This window comes from Saccostrea echinata, unplaced genomic scaffold, assembly GCF_033153115.1.
Source record: "Saccostrea echinata isolate AGI-Se365-2 ecotype Australia unplaced genomic scaffold, CSIRO_AGI_Sech_v1 ptg000027l, whole genome shotgun sequence".
NCBI classification, from domain to species: Eukaryota; Metazoa; Mollusca; class Bivalvia; order Ostreida; family Ostreidae; genus Saccostrea; species Saccostrea echinata.
Genome location: NW_026889776.1, coordinates 3,637,459 through 3,662,791, shown reverse-complemented (window position 1 = coordinate 3,662,791; position 25,333 = coordinate 3,637,459). Strand labels below are relative to the sequence as shown.

Here is a 25,333-nt window from a genome sequence, read left to right as displayed (position 1 = left end):
TTTGGATCTATTACATGTATAATTGCATCATTTCATATTTGCTCTTCGTGTCTCTGTCTGTAAGCTAGTCAATAAATATTTCGTCCTTGCTTGTGTCAAGGAAATGATTTTTTTTAAATTAAAATCGATAATTGTTATCTTGTTTCTATTAACGTCTTTCTGGGGAAAAAAAACATTCATTTATCAAATAAAGCAGGAGCATAAATCGGTTATCAATCGTTAAATGCATGAAACTTGAACTTGATATTGAGTATATATGTTTGTCTTTTACATTAAAAGAAAACCAGTTTATCCCCTGCTAGAAAACTTTTCACCCCGAAATGGAAGGCGGAGGTTTGATTTCTGTATATTACATATAAAAACGATTTATTTATTTATTTATTTTATTTCCATTGAAGCAAAAAGATTTGAATGAATTTAATGAACCTAACATTAAAATCATACGCAATGCACACGTTCATGTACTTTACAAAGTACCCGATAATTTTCCAACATAGTTTTGATTTAGAGACATATTACCATAATTTGGTTTTAGACCAAAAAAAAATAAATAAAAAATAAAAAATAAAAATTCAGTATACATTTCATGGAGTTTCGAACAGATATAAAATGCATGACATCCTTTTTTTAATTAACAAAAATATAGTTTTAGCTGGCATATCCTCAAAATTTTATTCCCAGGAGGTTTACAGGATAACCATACATCACAAAATCGTATGAAGGACCTTCAGTTATTTTTTAATTTTAAATCATACAGGAAATACGAAAAATGGATGAAAACTACATATACCTTGCTTATGTCCTCAACATAATATTCTTGATAAGGAAGATGTATATTTTATGAAATTTATCAAAAAAATTGGTAACCAGTTTCAGCAATAAGGAAGTTTATTACATTTTCAATAGTGAAATACTGTGATTTATTTATTGAATAAAAGTGATATTCTCTCACAGTGTGAAAGGATACCAAAGTGATATTCTCTCACAGTGTGAAAGGATATCAAAGTAGGTAAAAAGATAATTTCTGGCCTGTCATAAGATAGAGATAGTAACTAAACCGTCTTGATAGAGACTAAAACTGCCAAAGTTTCTCCAAATATGTTGTTAAAAATCCGTTTTCCAATCTCACAATCGCTTATAGCTATCATATGACGTCTCAACCGCTCAACTATGACGTCACAGCTTATGACACCCTGTTACGAAAAGACAGAGTCAAATGGAAAATCAAAGAAAATGTAATAAACAGAAAATTCAATATTTTGTAGATGAATATGGAATTTATTTCACGAGTGGGACTGGATTTTTTGATATTTTCACGTGTGCTTCGCTATTGTGAAAATATCAAAAAATCCTGTCCCACTCGTGAAATAAATTCCATATTCATCTACAAAACATTGAATATCCTCTATATATATTAAATTTTCTGTAAAGTGCAAACAAAGATTAATCATCCCCAGATTTAAGTCCACTCATGTTAAATTGTCTTCCTATCGATTAATTGTTTGTGCTTAAAAGGAATGTTGACAGCGATGTTTAAATCCAAATATTAACCTTTTTATAGATCCTCCAATTTTTCTCTTGAAGGTTATCTTTTATTAAACATTTAGCTGTAATCAAACTCGAAAGATTAAAAGACAAAAGACAATTCTTCTACAGATATCCGGAAACATGTTATTTTTTCTTTGATATAAAAATTACGAAAAAGCTATGTATAAATTCAATTTTTCGGAGGGAGGAAGATGTCAATATTTTAAGAAAAAAGAAATTGCAACAACAACCTCAGCAATTAGTAACTCAACATTGTATGTAGATTAATTCTCCGAAAATGTGGTTTTCACCTTAAACTGTGCATCATATGAATTCTGCTGCAAAGAGTTTTACAAAAAAGAATAGAGAGTTTACATCGGAGAATTACAGAGAAGGAAAAAAACCCCTATTCTGTAGAGTTTCGTTTTTATGGGTCATAAAAATGATTGTACACTTTCCCTTTTATCTCGGCGCAAATAACAGGACAAACTTCTCCACACACTAGGAATGAATTGCTCTGCAAATAAAATTTTCACAGATAAAAGTATCTTATTTCCTTTTCAATCAAGATGCATGAGTTAAAAAAAAATAGACTTTGGTATTTCAAAACCTGTTTAAACATATGTAATATTTGCATGATATTATATTTTTTCACACTGAACCGGATAAACATGGGGAAAAGAATTATGAAGTACATATTCTTAAAATAAACAAGTGAAGCCAGGGTAAACAGGAAAGTAACGAAAAAATGTTATCAATTTGATCATTAGAATGGAGGGGAATGTCTCTAAGTGTTACCGTTAAGGATGAGCGACACAGGAGAGATAAGGGCGGAAATGAATGCTGGAGACCGGAAGTTCACTTGTTATCACCCAAATACTGATCCTTGAAATAACACGTAGCACTTTTCTTTTATTTCAGTACAATTTTATTACAATTATTGTTGTTTTTTGTTGGTGGTGGATGTGTTGATAAAAAGATAAAAATTCTTTCTCTTTTGCAATATACGTGATGATTGAGGTGTGCATTAAGTGTACTTCCGATGAAATATTTCTCTGTTATCATATGTCTTGATTTTTCAGAAGATCAGGATGGATAAATGAGTGAATGAATAAATGAATGAATGAAAAGATAACTTAATTTGATAATAATATATCCATAAATATAATATAATTCTCACAAAGTAACGTTTACCCTGAATTTCTCGAGATAAACAATGTTCTGTTCAATGCGTCTTTTAGGATATTCGAGGGGGGGCAAACATCTTTTTCTTTTCTTAAAATACTTATTACACTATATCTTAAACATATATTAGGTCCAAAAGTAAACATTAACTAAATATTTACTTTATAAATGAGACATTAGATAAGTAAACCTAAATAAAAAGTTATAGCTTGTGAATTTTTATTTTATAATTTATAATTTTACACCCATATTTCACGTTAGACTTCCAAAGGCAAATCCAGTTATTTATAAGTTGAAACCAGTTTTCAGAAGAAAAACATGAAAAAAAATGTTAAGGCTTTATTTGGATCAACTTTTAAGGCTTAAAGCATGTTTAAAACAGAATTGTTGATTGGAAACAACTAGCCTGCAGCTTACTCTTATCAGGAAGTTTTATCTTGATGAAATGGAATAATTTTAGGGCTTTTTTGTTTTTATTTGAATCTCTAATAACTTAAAGTAGTACTTAAATAAAAGTATCATGAATTAAAATCAGACATTAAACATTTCCTCGGTGTATTCAAGAGTACCACACTGGATTTATGATAAACGGCAATTAATATAAAAGTAGCTTAATCATTAGAGTGTACATTTTGAAAGCAGAAAAGTATATCTGCTGCATTGAGGAAGTTCTTATTTCTTCCAATCATATGCGGAAAAATCACATGTATTTGTGAATAATTCATCATAGATAGAAATAAGAAGAAAAAGCTTTATCGGTCTAAAAATTGCAATATCATCAGATGCCCTCTAACGTTGGTTGTCAGTAATCATTTCTGTACAGTTATTAATAATCCTTTTCAGACAAAAAAGATAAGGCATAGTTAGTTTTTAAATAAGAACTTTTTTAGTTGTAGTGTAAACATATCTGATCCATTCGTATCGGGAAGGCATGAAGAGAAAAATTGGATAGAAATATTCAACTGCTCCTACATAACACCAATAAAACACAATAAGTAACCATTATTGTCTTATTAAATTATATTTGTTATAAAAATAAATCACATATATTTATTTATCCAGTCCGTTGACTATTTTGACAAACAGATATATTCGCATTAACGGTAAAGGTTTTAATACATTTGGAGCCAAACTTCTCTCCTCTTTACAAATAAGGATGGGTGTCACATAGAGACGCCTCTATTTGGTTACTGTCTGTATGTCTTCAATTGGTGAGAATCGGTCTCTTGTAAGGCACTTCTATAGGTTTGGAGGTTGGCGTCGGCAATATCGTTCTTTGTATGAATTTTAGGCAAAATGCAATATCTTTTTACCATGTAATTTAATTGTTGCATGATGATTTCTTTGCTTAATAATCTTGTTGTTTGTCGTCGTTATAATGAACAAGCGGATTTTTAGGGAGATAAAAACAAAACAAAACAGCACGATTGAAGAGGATTGAGCAGGGCTGGGAGATCGTTTACACCCCTATCCCTCTCCACTACACACAATGTCTGATTCTTAGTGTTGCCAAGAAGGCTGTAAATGACCTTGCAACATTTTAGAAATAAAAACTAGTTGCGCCTTGATCTCATTTATTTTCTATTGTTTCGTTGGAGCTATTATATTTACATTGTACATCATTTCATATTTGCAATTCGAGTCTCAGTCCATAAACCACTTAAAAATATTTCTTCCCTGCTCGTGTCCAGGAAATATTTTTTAATCAAATTTCTTTAATTGTAACTTATCATGTATCTATTTACGTCTTTTGGGGAAAAAAAAATCATTCATTGCATAAATCGGTTATTGATCGTCTATACTTGAGTTGAACTTGAAATTCACATAATTCACTTGAAATAAACATGTATGTCTTTTACATTTAGAAACCTAATTTATTCCCTGTTAGAAAGTTTTCTATATAGATATATTATTTATGAAAAGATACCGTTCTTACGAAGCAAAAATAAAAATGAACATAACGTACTTACCATACACCTTTTAAATTTATTTAACAATTTTTTCTAGACAAGACAGTAGTTCCATTGTTTTAAAAATAATGTTTATCACAAAAATTGGTTATCAGTAACGGCAAGCAATAGGGAAGTATATATTTCTGTAAACCAAGATTAATCATCCGAAGATTTAAGTACATTCAAGTTGACGTCCTGTCCGCTGATTGTTTATGCTTAAAAGGAATGTCGACAGCGATGTTTAAATCCGAATGTTTACCTTTTTATATAGTCACTTGACAGTCAGCCTTTTAAACCGTCGTTAAGTCTTCTTTGGTCGAATGATTTTAACAAGGATTGTTTTTATTTTACTTCCTCTTGAGAAATGGCTGTCCTGTGGTGGACGTGTTATATTTCATTACCTGTATTTATTCACTGTTACGGTATGTAACTGAAATTTTATATGGTCTTTTTTATGACTTTTGATGTCCTTTATTGACTGTACAATTCCAGAGGTCGTCCTATTTTGTTTAAAGCCAAACAAACGTGTTTCATGGAGGTCCTGCCTTTGTTACAATGTTTTGGTACAGGTACTAAAAATCTTTTCAAAGGTCTAATTTGTAGGCTTGCAAGCATTGGGGATGATGGGGAAGGGTCCTCTTTTTATCAAGAATAATCTTTTGCTGTTAAGTTAGCATATAAATTTTCAGTGAAAGGTTTGTTTTTCCTATTACTTTTTGTTGCCGTATTATCAAATTCTCCCATCGAATGTTTTCTGGTGTCGCGTCGCCCTTATTTGGGAAATTGTATTATAACCGGGTTTTCCAGTTAATAAAGAAAACGCTGGTCAGTTTGTAGGGTTCTTTAATTCTGACATGGATGGTTTATTATGCATAAATAATTCAGCCCTACAAAACATATAAACATAATAAATATTTCATAACATTAACATAGGTATATATCTTAGCACAAATTACTCAATTAGCATAAAGTCTATATTACACTGATATTTCTATTAACTTGCATAATATCTCTTCATATTTTACAATTAAAGGGAAATAACTCTTATTTCTCCATAGGCATAAAACTCAAGTAAATTTATGTAATGGCTATTTACCAAAATATTTACAATTCTCAAAGTAAGTAATTATATTAATACATGTATATATCAGGTTGTGGACCTAGGCTGCATACGTAGGTGTCAAAGCTACTTTGTCTAAACCATATCTGGACCTGTACCATACAACATATAATTGTATTTACTTATATTTTTACAATATACAATATTTACATATTCTTTCAGGTCAGATCTCATCATAAAAGATATTTCATACATTAGTGTAACTTTTAAAACAAATCCCTATAGATTTATATTCATTCAAATCATTTGCTAATATTATTTACACATTTTCCATTCAATCATCAAATACTATAATTTCATTCATACTCATTCATTCAACTAAAGCAAATGATAATAAAGTATTAGTAAAAGAAATTAAAGAACTTACTGTGATCAGGTCTTATAGTCTAGTCAGAAATATATAATATAACTAGAAACTCATTGCGAGCAATGAGAGGTCTTCCGTCCGATTTTGAAAGTAAAAAAGTAAATTCAAGCTGAAAAGGTGATAAAAGAAATTCAGACACTCTGGAGATTTAACCCTGGTTGTCAGGGTGAAAATCCAACGTGCTAATCATTAACCATTCACTTTTTTGCATCACTTTCAGTCACGACCGGAAGTAACGGCGATACAAGATTTCCTCGCGATTCAAATAAACTGATGACTGACAATCAGTTCTGAAAGTTTTAGACTTCAGTCGTTTACTGTTGCCGAGCAATATTGTGAGAACAAATTCTAATTCTGAGGACAGGTAAACACGCGACCGGAAGTGAGTTTTATAAAAACTCTCTGACGTTTCTCTGTACATTTGCAGTATCTACAAAATACATAAAAAACATTTCAAGTACTTTATCGATAAGCAATATTTATGAGAAGGTTAAATATCGAAGTAACGTAGTTTATCACCTAAAACCGGGAGTTGACGTTTTTGTTTCCGGTGCAATCTAACATGTTTCAAAACAGCGAAAGAGATGCAATAAAGTGATGCAAACTTTAATTTGAAAAAGAAAAATTAACATTTTTGATTTCTTTGATCACTTCCTGTGACGACCGGAAGTTACGACAGACGCGTTTAACCAAAATGGTTTTGCCTACTCCTCAAGGTCTGCTACTCATAAGAATTTGGTGTTTTAATCTTTTACCTGTTTTTGAGATCTCGCTCAGACAATTTTTCATTTTGAGGACAGAAAAACACGCGACCGGAAGTGAATTTTTGAAAGATATTTAAGGCTACTCTAGACCTTTGCAGTCTGAATAACATATTTAAAATTCATTTCAAATACGTTATCTATGAAGAATATTTATAGGAAAGTAAAATACTCAAATTTTGTAGTTTTTCTCTTATAACCGGAAGTTGTCGTTTTTGTTTCCGGTGGGACCAACATATTTCAAAACTACAAAAGAGATGCAATAAAGTGATGTAAGAATTGATTTAAAAAAGGAAAGTTGAAATTTAACGATTTGTTTGATCACTTCCGTAAGCGACCGGAAGTGCCGACGACAGACGAAAAGGTGCCCTCTCCAATCTAAAAATCATGTTCTATCATCTCTAACAAGTCTCCAGTTAATATCTTAAGCCATTCCTGAGAACACTCGCGGACAAAATTGCATTTTAAAATCAGAAAATTGTCCATAACTTGGCACTGGAACCGAGTTTACCAAAAAACGGAATTTTATATTAAATTCATATAAGGACCTTTTATCCCTGAAAATTTCAAGGAAATTCATTGAATAGTTTTCGAGAAATCGCGTGCACAAAATTTTGTCTAAAAAAAAGAATAATAATAATAACTAGATGAGACCTCGTTGCGAGCAACGAGTAGGTCTTATGTTAAATTTGGGAAATTTTAATTACAAGAAATAGGACAACTTCAAATGAAAAAAAATATTCATATCAATTCTTCAAAATATGCTTAACAACACATAAAAGAGTCAAATCTATCAATTTCAAACAACTTCCGGTCTTTTATATTCACTTCCGGTATAACCGGAAGTACTCAAAATGACTTTTTACTCCTCACTGAGTGTGGAGGAGTCATCTCTCAAAGTTTCGAAGAAAAATGAGCATTTTCTCGTCTACTTCCGGTTTGGAAGAAATAACTTCCGGTGGAAATAGTATGACTTGAAACAGTCTATTTGTCTCTATTATCTCTATTGTAAACATTTAAAAAAGAAAAAAAAATTGCATTTTTTAAAACTACTTCCGGTGGACAACGGACGTCACGGCAACATACACTAATAAAAAAAATCAAATCTACTTGTCACAATTTATCATCCCTGAAAGTTTCAAGACTCAATCTCAAAGCGTTTTTGAGAACAATTTCGGACAAAATACAACTTTAAAAAAAGAAAATTGGCCGTATCTCGCGACCGGAAGTGACGACGGCAAAATAAAAAACGCCCTAAGTTCTGATGATTTGCCATCATTGCTGAAAGTTTCATGAAAATCTATCGAGGCGTTCTCGAGAAATCGCCTGCACAAAATCGGTAAGAAAAAAAAAATAACTAGATGCGATCTCGTTGCGAGCAACGAGTGGGTCTTCCGTCCGATTTTTGATAAGATGAGATACGAATTTGACAGAGATTTTCGTTCATAAATATATAAATAGTGAAAACGTACAATTTGCTTCAGTTATGTTAACAAAATTTTGATCATTATGGCACCAAAAAACGCAATATCTGATGAAGATTTTAAAATATTTATAGTAACAGATCGTGAAGATGAACATTACTGTAAAAGGGTTATAGATTAAAGATTTTAAGCCCCTTTGAGCCCCTAATTCGAGGGGTCTTGATATCACATGAAAGGTCTTCTAATTGTGAAGACTTTTCGTTCAACAACTATTCGGTTTTCGAGATATGCAGACTTGAAATATTTAGGGACAGTCCCTTTAAGTCCTTATAGGGGCTGTTTAGGAAAAATTCAAAGGATGCACATTGTTCAGATCATCATACTAAACAACTTTTGTTCAATATTGCTTTTAAAAATGTTTCCCCTTTTCGAGATATAAAGCTTCAAAGATTAAGCATTCTGGCCCTTATGGCCCCTAATTACGTAATATTTGAAGAAAATTTTAAGATAAATAGTTGCAGACTGTGAAGATGAACATTTTTGCTTCAATAATTAATATCAAAATATTTAACGTTAAGGAGTTATAGATGAAAGACTTTTGGCCCGTCTGAGCCCCTAATTTGAGGGGTCAGCCCCTTTTTCTTGATATCACATGAAAGGTCTTGTAATTCTGAAGACTTTTTGTTCAACAACTATTCAGAAGTTTCTTTCGTTTTCGAGATATGTAGACTTGAAATATTTAGGGGCCGTCCCTTTAAGTCCTTATAGGGGCTGTTTAGGAAAAATTCAAAGGATGCACATTGTTTAGATCATCATTCTAAACAACTTTTATTCAATATTATTTTTCAAAAATGTTTCCCCTTTTCGAGATATAAAGCGTCATAGATTAAGCATTCTGGCCCCTTATGGCCCCTAATTACGTAATATTTGATAAAAATTTTAAGATATATAGTTGCAGATTGTGAAGATGAACATTTTTGCTTCAATAATTAATATCAAAATATTTAACGTTAAGGAGTTATAGATGAAAGACTTTTGGCCCGTCTGAGCCCCTAATTTGAGGGGTCAGCCCCTTTTTCTTAATATCACATGAAAGGTCTTGTAATTCTGAAGACTTTTTGTTCAACAACTATTCAGAAGTTTCGTTTCGTTTTCGAGATATGTAGACTTGAAATATTTAGGGGCCGTCCCTTTAAGTCCTTATAGGGGCTGTTTAGGAAAAATTCAAAGGATGCACATTGTTTAGATCATCATTCTAAACAACTTTTGTTCAATATTGCTTTTCAAAATGTTTCCCCTTTTCGAGATATAAAGCGTCAAAGATTAAGCATTCTGGCCCCTTGTGGCCCTTATTTATGTAACATATGACGTAAAAATCATAATATACAGTTGTAGTTTGTTAAGATAGATAATTTTGCTACAGTAATGTATACAAAAATATTGCTTGTTTAAGAGTTATCGATTAAAGACTTTCGGCCCCTATCGGCCCCTAATGTGATGAGTCAGCCCTTTTTTCTTGATACAGTGCTGCTATCCTATAAGTTGACAATCCTATCCTATCCTATCATGAATCCTGCATCCACAATCCTATCCTCTGGTTTCAGTCTAATCCTATCCTATCCTATCCTGCTACTTTCAGTTTTTTAATATTTAGGAGTTAATTTGACAAAACGAAAAAAAAAAAATAAAATAATAAAATGACCATCATATAAAAATCAGTTATAATTATGGATTTTATTTAATATGTTTTAATGATAAAAAATAATCGAGATCGACATCCATTAATTCCCGACACCCCGCACGAATTAATTTTCCAGTACCCAGTTAAAATGTAAACAAAGGGACTGTAATAAAACATAAGCAAGTACTGATCTATCGAACGTGTAAAGAAAGTAAGCTTTCAAAATAATTATAGAAAAAAATTATAATCCGACTTTATTTTGATTTAATTTCACATACTAACGATGATCGAGAGACGTCACGGTATTTGCGATTTCGTTTCGAATTTATACACTTTGATAAATAAATGGGGTTAAAGTTAGAGAGGGGAAATCGTGAAAAAAGGGGGGGGGCAACAACTAAGACTTCAGATACTTTTCTAATGTTATGATTATTAATAAGTAGACTAAGCGAACAAAATTTAAGCTCTTTAATTATGAGAATCAGACTATGAATGTCTATACATTCATGCGGGGAAGGTACAACACTGTATAATAACCATACCCGTTGAAAATACAATTTCTCTACACATACTGAATAATAAAAAAAGAGGATATGTTGGATATTTTAACAGTTATATGTTTCATGTAAAATTTATGCAAAACTCTATTTTTCCCTAAAATGTTAACTGAGCACCATAAAAATTAATACATGTATATATACCTAACTTAGATTTTATTCATACTGATGTAAATCCAGAAAGAAGATATGAAAAGACCATAAACCGAGAACAGATATTTAGAATATCTTGACTTCTATTTATTAAACATGTAAAAATTTATTTAAATGTATTCTTGTTTGAGATGTTCAGTTCCTCATTGTTTGAATTTGGATATTTTACAAACATGCAAAAACTTTATCATGTTTGCTAAATAAAAATCAAGATATTCAAATTGTTAAATTTTCTTAATTTGTTTTTAGTTTATGGTCAGTTCAGTGTCATACAAATGTATTTCAATAACCATATTTTTATGAGTGAGAATTTATGTTTCACAGAAAACATTTTCATAAATCTTCATAGTCAGATAGATTGACACGCAATAATTATTGCAGTGAACACACACATATTCCTTCGAATTCTTTCTTATAAAACATGTATATGAATTCACAGTAGTTTCAGTATTTATAAGCCATATTTAAGTAAATTTTGTTTTTGACCTTGACATTCGATCTTGAAAGTTATTCATGGTCTAAATGAGGAACAAAAATGCTTGACCAAGTTGACAATATTTATTCAGGGAAATTGCCTCTTCAGTGTTAAATATATATATTTTGGGCCAAATAAATCTTATCTACAATCTACAATTTTATTTTTTTCTATCTACAATGTATAACAATTGAATGTTCCATTATGAGACAAATTCATCAGAAGTATACATGTATTTCAATGCCAAGCTCACAGATATATGTACATGAAATCTGTTTAAATTTAGGTTTATCAATGTCTTTTTCCAATGTTATGATGTTTTAAGTGCATATGATTTCACCTGCTTGTCCGTCGCTCAAATTGAATTTCAAATGTCAAAGTTTGTGTCAAAGAGCTAGTCATAAGTAACTGAACAGTTTCAAAATTGTCAACAATGCACAGAAAACAAATACTTCACACACCGATCTCCTTAATGAAAAACATCATGATTTCAGACTCTAGGGGGCACTTGTACAGTGGTTTGACCATCTTTCATATTTATTCCAGCAGCAGATGAGATGAACTGCAATATGTACATCAGTAAATATGCAGGATAGTCCTTAAAAAAACAATTATTATCATGATCATTACAATATATGCATGTAGATTGTGCAACTTTGTCATATATATTATACATTAAAACTGTATTTTATTGTGATTATCTTTCTCATTTCATGTACGACCGGCTGAATTTTACCTTTTTCTCTCCCAGAGTAATGCATTTAAAGAAATCAAGCAAACTCAAATCTTATACTGCAACTTCATAGTCATATCTTAATTAAACGATCATAATTTACTTGTAAATTGTAATTCATTTCGTCTCGTCAACTTGTTAACTAGTATGAGTATATTTGTTTGTTGTTTTTTTTTCTCTCTATTTTGAATTTTTCTGCTTGTATTAATCTATTTATGTTTTTTTGTTTGTTTTCTTCTTTGCTTAAAATTTGAATAAGAAAAAATTATGAAAATACATATAACTTGATGATGATATGATGACCAGAACAATAACACATTGTTTTCAGTTTAACTCTTTTTTTTTAAAAAAAAAAAGAAGAAGGATCACTTATTCAGAGAATCTACAGAAACTTCATCTCAACTCTGATAATGATATGTATGTATTATACTGATACCCATGCATAAGCACATGTTAATAATTATTTTTACCTACTTTTTAAATGTAAAATTCTTTTTTCCTCACAAAATATTTTGATGAGGGCAGGCAAAACCAAGTATCATTCTCTGCAATGAAGAATAATGAATGATTAATTTATAATTCATAACACAGAATAGGTCATACATGCAATGTACATGTAAGTGCTGAGTTGGCTTATAATACAATTTAAACAGTAGCATAAGAAATGATTCTGTCTTTATTTTATTATAATTGCACTCAAATAAAAAAACAATTCAAACCACAGTAGGGAAATAATATAGTAATAACAAACTGAAAAAGGCATAACACATCTTATCGTTTAGAACACACTGAATCATGACAGAGTATTTGTAAATTTTTAACCCCCTCCCCTTCCTACACTACCTATTTTTCCACACCCGATTTTTGTCTATATTATAATAGAATAAAATTTTAATAGCTCAAGTCATTATAACATTGTTTAAAGGGGAAAATGTATAAAAATGCACACATGTACAGTGTGTTATTGTGTGTAGTATACTTACATGTTCTTGCTCCAAACAACTGCGATATCGATCTGTTCCAGTCCGCCGTTGGCGGTTTGTGTAGAATTATCCAGACGAACCGAGCACATATAACACAGTAACATGAGATTCAACTTTAAAACAAGTAGGAATTGGCTTAATCATCCAAACATGCTGAAGAAAATAAGATCTCTTGATGTCCGAACTCTTCGTTGTTTACATGCGAAGATTCTTCCGGTGATCGTTCACGGTTAAATCGTACGCAATGTTACTCGAAGTTAATTATTAATTTGTGTTAAAATAAACAAAATATGTTTATTTTCTATCGTAATTTTATAAATATTTCTTTTGTAAACGTTTTAAAACATATTCCGTTTTTGTAATTAATTCTGAAATATGAATCAACCTTTACTCGAATCTGATTGGATGTAGGATACAGGATAGGATAGGATAGGATTGGATTAACTACTATATGTTTCTATCGTGAATCCTCAATCCTGAATCCTATCCAAACCCATCCCATGTCAATTTGTGGGATAGCAGCACTGTATCATGTTACAGATCTTTTTATTCTGCACAAATATTGTGCAATATGTTTTAACAAAAAAAATATACTTTAAAAGATATGATACAAAATGTCTCAAAAATTCACTCATGATTCGTGTCCTAAATTTCGACCCCTACCGAGCTTCCATACTAGGCACTTCCTGTAAATATCTAAACCCAGGTGCAATATGGCAACATGTCCTCTATCATCACTGAAAATTTCAGCGCTCTAGCTGAGTTCCATCGCAGACAAGGAGGTCCTCTGAATTTTAATAAAAGGGCGATAACTTCCGACCGGAAGTGCATTTCAAAAAATTGTTTAGCCGGAATTAACTTCAGATAACCAAGCAACAATCCTGAAAATTTGAAGCAAATCCATAAAACCATCTCTGAGAAATCGTCTGCACAAAATTTGTGCAGAAAAAAAGAATAATAATAATAAGAAGAAGAAGCTTGAAAAAGAAACATAAGAATAATAGAAGGGTCTTCCGCTGAAGACGGAAGACCCTAATAATAGTGGAAAAGAAACAACAGAATCAGTAGAAGGTCTTCCGTTGGAAACGAAAGACCTTAATAATATGAAACAATAGAATCACTATAAGGTCTTCCGTGGAGACGGAAGACCTTAATAATAATCAGACAAGATGCCAGCACTCTGGCTTGTGGCTGGATTGAAAGTGAATTTAAAAGAACAAGAAGTAACTTACTAAGGAATTTGACCTCAATGACCTACCAATAAAATCTCTGCAAAACATGAATAGCCAATCGACTATTTCTGACCTCTAAACTGGTTCTCAATATACTAATGAATAAACTAGAGAGTTCTAACTATGAAAGATAACTCCAAATCTAAAATAAGTACTACCATGCAATATGTACAGTAAGATTAGTAAATGTAATTGTAAAACGCAGTTTAAGTTTAAATTCATATTTATTTATTTATGGCAATTTGTTTATTTATTAAAATATTTTATATTTAATTTATTTACAGTTTAAAATATAACATATAACCCATTACTACAGTATTATAACTCGCTTTTCTTGTGAGAGATGACTCTGCTTTCAGCCACCAGGTCCAGTTTAGGTGTGGGTGAACTGTTAAAAGGAGAGGCAAAGCGTGGATCAAATTAAAAACGATGTAACTTTATTCACGTCTCCGAATAGAATGTACAACAAGAAGTCACCAGACACAAATAAAATAAGTCATTATAAGTTGCTCGTTGCATTACAAACAAGTGTGCCCTAACCTACCTAACATCTGGTGACTCATAAAGTGATTAAACAATACTAAAAATACTGTAACATGACTATTTTCCCCCTTGGTTGCAGATTTTATTTGATAAAATGAAATATGTCAGAAAGGACACTAGACTTTTTGTTTGAAGAGAGAGTTAGACCCTCATTCCTCTTCTCTATACGAATTAGATTTCTCGACTTTTCAAATTGAGATTTTTTTCATCGAACGACCTAAAAAAAATTATCTCCCGACTTTATTTCACACCCCAGTTATGAATCCATTGGAGCCCAAGGGGCCATAATATAAACTAAGTTGAATCTACACAATATAGGGATGCTTCAGTATCACTATGATTCACATGACCTTGCTGCTCTGCAGAAGTAAACATGCATCAGGTAAAATTGCTCCAAGCTCATAGCTTCAGTTGTGTTCACACTGTCTGTAACATTCATCTTATTCTCTTAGTATAAAAATTTAGTCTGATTACTATTATTAATTTGTAACTGCATAATATATTCTATCTCCGTATTGAGAAGGGTTTCACTGTGGCAAACATTTAGAAGAAACATGTATATGTGCGCCTTACTTAAGCAAATCTTTCCGATCTCCAATCGAATAACGAAACGGGCTAAGGGGTCCCCAGACATCCCTGACAAAAAATACTAGTAATAGTTAATTATAGTATCAAAGAATGGTTGTATATAGTATGTGATTCAATCAGTAAATGTACTATGTACATGTATTCTACTTCAAAAACAATTTCATCTCATCTCCCCCCCCCCCCCTCTCTCTCTCGTATTAAACAAAGGAACAAAAGATATCAAGATCATCTTCATTTTTTTGCTTGATGTACGCTGACATATTTTTCAAGGAGGATAGGTTGGTAGGTAGGTAGGGGTTATATATATATATATATATATATATATATATATATATATATATATATATATATATATATATATATATATATATATAATTATCTTACACAATGATTAATGCTATGAACAAATGTACACATTTATTTCTTCATATCTCTTTTTTAAAATCTTCTTGATTATCCTTGTAAAGCATGGAAACAAACTTTGTCCATGATTATCATATGCAATGAGCTTTTTTGTTAGGACTACTGGTTTGCGGATTTGGGTTATAGGTTCGGCAAATTTTGACTTGTATTGAAAATGCATTATAACATAAAATTTTCTTTACTCATATGGTCTAGCAGGCAAACTGTTTGCATAATTATTATGAGAACCCGATTTTTTTCTTTTTCTTTTTCTTTTTTTTTTTTTTGCAAAAGTTGTAAATCATACAAAAATCATACCTCTGGGTAGAGATTTACTACTATTCAATGTTGAATTGTTCATGTAATACATATGTATTGTGTTTTGTAAAGAGAACCATTAGAACATTCTGTGCCTGCCGTTTAACGCTTTTCATGCCAGACTAAATAAAATATATTTAAAACGAATACACAAATTCATTAAACAGCAAATCAAATTGTCAAGGGAAGGATTTTTTTGTAGTCGATATATGTACAGAAGCTACGTGCAGAGCAACATTGAGCACAACACTTGAAGGTCATGGAGCAGATAAAGTCATAGACGGGAATACCGCTCAGTTCTACTCTGCTTGCTCACATACTGCCACTCGGCAATCTTCGGCTTTTGTTGAAGTGGACTTAGGAGATGTTTATCACTTGAAAAACATCGTTATTTACTACAGAACTGAAGGTAATAGTACTGCATACAGGGAAATGTTTGCCTCCCTTTTATTGTCGCCCCTTTCGCCCTACACACAAGTGGGCGAATTTAAGACGGGGCGAACTCAAAGAAGACGGTATAATTTCTTAAACAGAACTGTGACTGGGCGAATTTAAAACGAGACAGATTGTTTGTAAGTGTGAAAGGGCGAAAATAACACGGGGCGAAAATAACCCTGTATACAGTAGTTACATGTATATTCAAGCAACTTTCATTGTTAATTTCCCCCTCGTAACGGAGTTGGAGGGGATATAGTAAGGCAATGGTGTATGTTTGTGGGTGTGTTAGTTAGTCCTGTGCGAAAGGAAATTAACGTAAAGTGCACCGGGATTCATCTATTGTCTGATCTTCTCATATTCCAATCACGTATGAAAAACTGAACAAGGGGATAATAAAATATAATATACAGTATTTTGCTTTTCCAAGTGTAAATTATAATTGAGCTGTGTGCAATCGGGTTCGAAATTTTCCTTATCATCAAATTTATCTGCGTAGGTTGAATTACCTATAGCTACGTACAGTCAGGGACCTATATACTAACGGGATAGGCAACTCCTTCATAGCCATGTTTATTTACCCAAAACAGCACACACAACTCTGCAAGTTTTTCAAAGTGCGTTTTTCCCCAGTAAAAAGCTTGTTTTCAGATTAATGTCATCTGTTCTTTTCGTGTATCGGAGTGGAATATTAATCAATGTTAAAGCACGTATCATAAGATAATTTAGATATTAAGTAAACAACCACTAAAATTTGCGATTTCTCGGAAATACGGCCGATCAGGGGCACGCACTGATTTTTAAATAAACGTAATCACTTCTAAGATAAGGAGTAAAAACAGTGCTAATAACAAATCTTGAATAATTTTTTGATAGATAAATTAAGATTTATTCTGAAATATTCGATTGCAAAAGGGATATATTTAATTAAAATTGACTTACGAGATCCCACAACTTACGAGATATCACGAGACTTGCGAGAGTTGCCTATCCCGTTAGTATACTAGTATAGATCCCTTGTACAGTGAAGTCGTCAATTACAGGTTTATGTATCCACGATTATTATCGGTATTTTTTAAGCATGTAATATAAACAATACTTCTTAACAGAGCCTATCCAGTCACCAAACATTTAGCTACATACATGTAGCTTGCCTACGTACAGTGAAGTCGCCAATTATGGGTTGTCTCAGTTCCGATTCATTCGTATGTAATTTATGCCATATTGTTTAAATTAAAGCACAGAATTAAGAAATAAATAACACGTTTAAAAACTTCACTGGGAAATGAAGTGGGTCGGTCACGTGATCAAATCCTTTGAAGGCCGAAGGCCTTCTCAGAAGATTTGATCACGTACCGACCCACTTCATTTCGCAGTGAGGTTTTTAAACTCGTTTTTTTATTACTTATATATACATTTGAGATGAACAATCGAATATAATTACTGGACTAACTGTCCGTCGTATATTTTGACAAAATTACGCAAGGTGTAAATCGGCTTGTAAAGCGGTTACGCTTCAAATTCATCTGTAAAAGGATTCTGTCACTGTTAAGACAGCGCTCTCGATGATGGACGTGTGCTTAACGAAATATTTGTGGCATGTATTCATGAATATTTTCCAGCATCTTTGCAAATTAGTTTATAGAAAAAAAATATATTGAATACAATTCAGATTTTATGATGAAGAGGAAACTAAAGGTCAACAGGAAAAATAAGGATAAACAATGAGACTGTGCAGGCTGACATAAATTTTATAACACATAGTTTTTGTTTATTCTCTATGTAAAATCGCCAAAGAACTGGAATACATACTTGTTTACATTTGAAATAAAATGATTATTATATTATTTGCGTATTTTGTATATTTTTTGTACTTAAATAGCATGGCTTAAATACATGTACTAAGTAGAGCAAGTCATTTTATGAATATATTATTGCGCCATGTGATTAAGTAACCTATGACTTGTAAAAAAACTTCATACAGGTATGAAGATATTCGCTCTCTGCGTGTTTATATAATAGAGAGATACCACAAATGTATATATAAATTAATAAACACATTGGTCAAAAATTGATTTTTCTGTCTGTAATCAGTAACAGAATTTCGAAAATCAACTTTACCGTTTTTGTTCACTGCGGCAAGGCAAAAATTGTAGCTAAACAATAATAGCTGCAACGTATGGTACTTGTATTAAGTTATAACTCAGAAATCATTCATAATGACCACTGCTCAAATAACTAAATTCACACCGATTAATAAATCAAACTGTTGCAGCAGTCCACATACCTCATGACAATGACCATATCAAAACTCAACATGCTCAATATACAAAAATCTAGTGTCAACTTTTGATTTACTTACAAATATAAAAGTATTCTCCAAGGAAAATATTAAAAGTAAAATTCTGTTTCCCTTGCAAACAAATTTTGGAAAGGATATAGTAACGCTTGTGTATGTGTATATAGGGGAGGGGTGGGGATGGGGTGGGGGATTGTGAGTTGGCGCGTTTACAAAGTTAATAATTCAGGATTGATATCAGGATTGGTATGCTATTTTGCGAGGGAATGTTCCGCTTTGCGGTGCCCTTGTTGCTTAATCATTCCCTGAATAACTCTAAAATTGTAAACTTAAAAAAAATATATTTAAAAAAAAACTCTCTGACAGTTTTTTTTATATATAGCGTGACATCTGGTGAGAGATACTCATAAAGACGTTATAACTTCATCCTAGATTTTATGCAAGGGGTGATCACGCGGATTTATATACAGGTTTTAGCGATATCGATAAGGGCCGAATACTGTTAAAATTGAACTTAAGATATATCATGTGATTAAATATCATCTTGTGACATAGTTTTATGTTATTTATTGTTTTTTTTTTTTTTTTTTTTTTTTTTTTTTTTTTTTTTTTTTTTTTTTGAATGAGTCAGAATTCACCATAGAACAGAAAATATTCACCATGCATCAGACAAACGGTATTTAGAACCGAAAGAAATATGTCGTACATTTTCCTTTACATTGTTGACACTTAAAATACCAGAAATGCTTTAAAAGTAGTGACGTATTTTTTTTTTCTATCTAAGATATTATATAATTACATGTTAGTTTTTTATGCCCCCGTAATCGAAGACTGTTTGTCTGCAAAAACTTTCTCAAAACTTTTGTTTGGTTGGAGCTATGGCTTTCTTATTTCACATTTGTATTCCTTGTGACAAGCCCTTCCTTTGGGTACAACTATATCTGACCTCTTGACCGTAGCGTTTGACCCACTTATGCAAAAAATTACCCAACTTTGACCTTGGTCATATTTTTTTTATTAGTTTGTGCTAGGGTTATTATATTTCACATGTGTATTTATCGTGGGAACGCTTTTCCACAGGTGTAAATATTTTTGAACTTTTGATCTTAACCTTAGAATTTGACCCACTTTAAAAAAAAACTTTAACCTTGGCCTTAACTTTTCAACAGTTAGCACTAGTGGTTTCAAATTTCACAAGTATATTCCTTGTGACAAGATCTTACCTTAGATACCAACAATTTTGACTTTTTGACGTTGACCTTGGAATTTGCCCTTCTTTTCAAAAACTTTAACATTTGCATTAACTTTTGAATAGTTGGTGCTAGGGTTTTTATATTTTGCATGTGTATTTTTTATGACAAGGTCTTCCTCTGTGCACCATTAATTTTGACCTTTTAACCCTGACTTTAGAGTTTGATCCACTTTTAGAAAACATTAACCTTGACCACAAATTTTGAATGGTTTGTGCTTGGGCTTTGATATTTACCAGGTATATCCATTGAAACAAGTCCTTTTTTGGGAAACAAAATTTTTAATCTGTTGACTTTCGAGCTTGACTTGCATTAGAGATTCTTTAACCTTCGCCGTAAGCTGTCATACGGGGGCATCAGTGTTTCACAAACACATCTCTTTTTTTGATTGAATTTATCGATCAACAAATGTGGAGATATATTATCTATATCACATCGCCCTAGAAAGGTCTTGCAGTGCATAGTAATATGGTAACTTGCACGTTTGTCTCGTAGTTTATCTCATCCAATCTGTAGAAAATAGACGGAGCCCACATCTGGTCTTCATATGTCGATAATTTATATTTTCATCGAATAAATATAGTTTTTATTTTTTATTTCCATAAAACAGCTGCCAGTTGTGTCCTATACGAAAAGGAATGTGATTATCCATGCGTCGGAAAGTGTTCGATGCTGCATGATTAATTAGGGTCCGATGCATGGTGAAATGAACATAGGAATTAAAAAATACAACTATATGATGAAATTTTATAAATTATACAAACATTGAAATCAATTTTGATAAAATTTCTGTAAAATTGAAATCATTGACAAATTTCATCTGAGATTGACTCGTTCTCTTGAATTTTAAAGAAAGAGAAACAGCTTTTTTGCAGAATCATACAATTCTGGTTACTCTTGTTTGATGAGGTCAAATATTACTTAATTTCAAAGCCGTTTTCGTATTATTTTTATCACAACATAATAAATATCAGCATTATGAAAAAAGCTTAGATCTTCGGTTCTAAGGCAATCCTCGCTAGCGAAGTGTCCGATTCGTTTACCGCCACCTCCCGGTTGATGGGGACTTTAAGACAGAAACAAGTAAAACACAGGAATACTCAGGTTTAATGCAAATTTATTGCTTGAAGTTTTTCGAAGCAAGGTTTGTGCCAGATGCATGGTTAACGCATCCTTTGTGCTCTACCAATGTCGACTTGAAACAATATGACGCAAACAAATTATTCATGTTAATTTTCATAAAACACTTCAGGTAAGTACGGGAAGAGTGTTATTGGTTGGGAATTGCAAAATTTGGATGGGACTGCGTGATTCTTAAGTTTATTGCTAATTGATATCAATCTCTGTTAAGGTCAGACGACACGTTCCTCAATATACATAATTTTTTCTAAGAATTTGTCATTAAAGTATTGATACTTTCACAATTTTCCTCACAAAAAACTAAGGTACCTTACTAGGCATTTGTGCAAGATACCAGAGAATGTTATTTACTATATAACAATATTTGAAATAACTAGCATTGCCAATATCACAATTTTTATGGTGTCTTATCTACTTAAACATTTTAAAAACAGCTTAAAAATCACAAGACATTGATAATCATGATTAATTTGTTGTATATTACGAAGAGATACAAAACGGATATTCGAGCAAATGTCGTTAGACCTTAAAAACTTAAAATATGTCAAGAAGAGACCCATTGGCTACAACGCTCACCTGAGTAACTATGGCCCTTCTTTCTTTATCAGCTGATTTTCCAAATATACTCTAATGTACAATTAAAAAAAATATATTGTGGTCCCGCCCTATCCCCAGCCCCACCCTACCCCAGGTATTATGATTTGAACAAACTTGAATTTGAAGATGCTTTTATACATACATGATTAATAATGACTTAACTGTTTTGAAGAATTCCTATATATTCTTATGTAAAGCTTTGATTGGCCATTGTGGCCTAATCCTTCCTCTGGGGTTCATGATTTGAACAAATTAGAATCTGCACTACCTTACGATGCTTCAGTATAAACGTAACTAACGATTGTTTCGCTGTTCTTGAGAAACTAATGACTAATCATAGCCTTGCTGTTCTTTAGAAGAAGAATTTCAAAGATTTTTTTCTTTGTATTCCTTTGTAAAATTTTGCCCCCCCCCCCTCCTACATCTACGGGTCATGATTTCAACAGACAAGAATCTTCTCTACCATATGATGCTTCCACATGAATTTGACTAATCCTGACCTTGTTATTCTTGAGAAGAAGAGATTAAAATATTTTTCCCTACCATATCTCATTGAGCCATGATTTGAACAACTTTGAATCTACACCACACCAGAGAGCTTTCACATTAGTTTCATTTTTTTCTGGCCAAGTGGTTGTTGAAAGGATAATTTTTAATTTACCCCACTCAATTTTTTCTATTCCTTAATGATCTCCTCTTGGAAGCGTGCTTTACCCTTCATTTAAACAAACTTGAACCCCTCTACCCAGGGATACTTTGTGCCAAATTTGGTTGAAATTGGTCCAGTGGTTCGGTTGAAGAAGATGAAATTGTGAAAGTTTTACAACGACGACGACAGACAAAGGACAAATTCCGATCAGAAAAATTCATTTGAGCCTTCGACTCAGTTGAGCTAAAAAAAAAAAAATAAACATCCACCACTTTAAATCGTTTTAATATTTAGCGAGGCTCAAGGTTTAAAATCTCTGACTCGCAATAATCATATATGGGATAACTGCAAGCCCAAGAAATTATATAATGGATTTTTCCACCATCTGGTTTTGCTAAAGAGGCAACGGAAGCATGAAACATGTAGATGTTGATGAATTGTATTCATCGTTATGGAGATTATTGATAAGCATTCCAGCAATCCAAAATAATAAGAAGAATTTTAAAACAAGACAATTTATAAACCTTGTTTCTGGACGTTGTGTGTACATTTCTGAATGGCTTCACCCTTGACACGCTCTTAAATTTATCGTGTATACTAAAAGTTATTTCAAGTTATAAGAAAAGTAATTAAATGACATACAACAAATGCAGGATTGTCTTGAACACTTCTTTTAGATTGACACTCAAATCTTATTAATCTGGAGTCTTGTGTTCCGGGGAAAATTGTCTTGAATGAAGGGTTCGGATTACTGAAACATATTTGGCCCTACAAATAAAGTCTGGAAGGCCAAGCATCCGAATTATTGACGTCATGAGCAATTAGACACTACTGTATATGTATTTCACAGGTAATTGGAAACCATACAGATTTCGGAAATTTGTGTTATCTGTTACTAGAAGAGGGAATCCATCACAGTGGATCACGTGCCATAGAGATACCACTGACCGCCCTGCTCTACCTTTAAGTATACAAAATATAACATGTAAAGAATCCGCCAGATACGTCAGAGTTGCAACAACGTATGACGCCCCTGAAGATGGTATTTTTGGAGCTATACTAGAAGTGTGTGAAATAAAAGTTTACGGTAGGAATTGCATATCACCAACAGTGAAAGAAATGTTCTAATATATGTCTTACTAATTATCAATCAAACTATTATATTAGAGGAAGGTTTGCCGATAATTGCAATAATAACACTTCTTCTGAAGTGTGTGAAATAATAGTTAATGGTAAGATATGATAATTAATAGTTTACCTCCATTATTTAAAAATTCAGTATGATATGAAAATAACAATAAAATTATTCTTCAATTCGTTTCATTTTAATAGGTTGTAATGTTGGTTTTTATGGACCATCTTGTTCATCCTGTGGAGGATGTCATAATTGTGACATTGAAACTGGTTGTCGTAAGTTAATGTTAAGTGTTCATTCAAAAATCGGGATATTCTTTTCGCATTTGTTCACTACATTTGAAATCAAATGGTTGCAAAACTTTACAATCATTACATAATAATGTCAAATTCAACCCTGAACTTGGAAAAGGTTATCCGAAAATTAGAGGTCTTCCTTAATCCAATAACTTCTGTACAATATACATTAAGTATCTTTAGATAGGAAAATTTCAAAACATGACCATATCATTAATACATGTACCTATATTTTGCATTGACTTTCGCAAAAGTTCCTCATAGGTTATAAGATTTGATCCATCAATTCCCAATTTCACTATATTATTTAGTCAGAACATAACCTTTTTGTAGTCTTTGCATCTACATGTAATTGGTCTTATGAGAAATCTTGATCTTAGCTCTTAAAGTGACACAGAACCATTATTCTCCTTATAAGTCAATATGATTGTCTGCATTTAAAAGTACTTGTTTTTGCATTTTGATTTGTGTACTAATTGTGGTTAACGTATTCATATTAACTTTTTCATTTGACCTAACATTACGACTAAAAACTATAGATGTTGAACATAAATCAAATTCAAACTTTGTTGAAAATATGGGACCTTGTTCTCAAAGCTCGTAAACGCGTCAAATTAATCGAGTTTTTTACGGAAAAAAATAAGTAAAATTATAAATAATCAAACCTGAGATTTCCCTGAAGATTAAAGGTCTATTAATTTTTTTTTTAATGTTCAGTAGCGTGCAGCCCTAATTGTGTAGACAGTGCTTGTGACATGTACGGAAACTGCATCGGAGCATGTTCTTTGGGATTCTGGGGAAGAAAATGTACGAGTCCCTGTCAACATTCAAAATGTCTGAATAACGCTTGTAATAAAGGAGATGGAAACTGCCTTTCTTGCACACAGGGATACTATGGAGATACATGTAGCATACATTGTTCTACATGCTCTGGACAAACGTGTTATAAGACAGGCTTCTGTACAAACGGATGTATTGTGGGGTATTACGGTAACAACTGTGAAAGACGGTGTGGTAATTGCAACCCTGATACATGTGACAGAAACAATGGGTTTTGTAATGTATGTGAAGTAGGATATTTTGGAGACAAATGTGAAAGAGCATGTAGCACGAACTGCTTTAATTATATATGCAGAAAAAGCGATGGGTATTGTTTGGGATGCAGTAAAGGAAGTTATGGATCTCAATGTAAGAAAATTTGTAATGACCACTGTGTTTCAAGAAGTTGTGACCAGAACACCGGCCAGTGTAATAAAGGTTGCGAGATCGGATATTATGGTTCCTTCTGCAACTTGTCATGTAGTCCCAATTGTGCTCAAGCTGGGTGTTATAACAATGAGGGAACTTGTATTGGAGGATGTAAAACAAACTGGGCAGGAATTACTTGTGATGGTAGGAACTTATTTCTTCAAACAAGCTTTCAGGACTATTTTTCTTTAGGACAGATAATATAAACAAAAAAGAGGATGTCTGGATTGGTATACATTTTTGGACTTTCTTCGATTGTAAATGATACATTCAATAAAATTTT

The 25,333-nt window shown here is 32.2% G+C and overlaps 1 protein-coding gene across 1 annotated transcript in view; it reads left to right on the top strand.

Annotated features, from left to right (window-relative positions):
- Window positions 1-25,333, top strand: part of LOC133193447 (receptor-type tyrosine-protein phosphatase kappa-like) — a 343,287-nt gene that overhangs the window by 208,571 nt on the left and 109,383 nt on the right. The window lies entirely within an intron of this gene.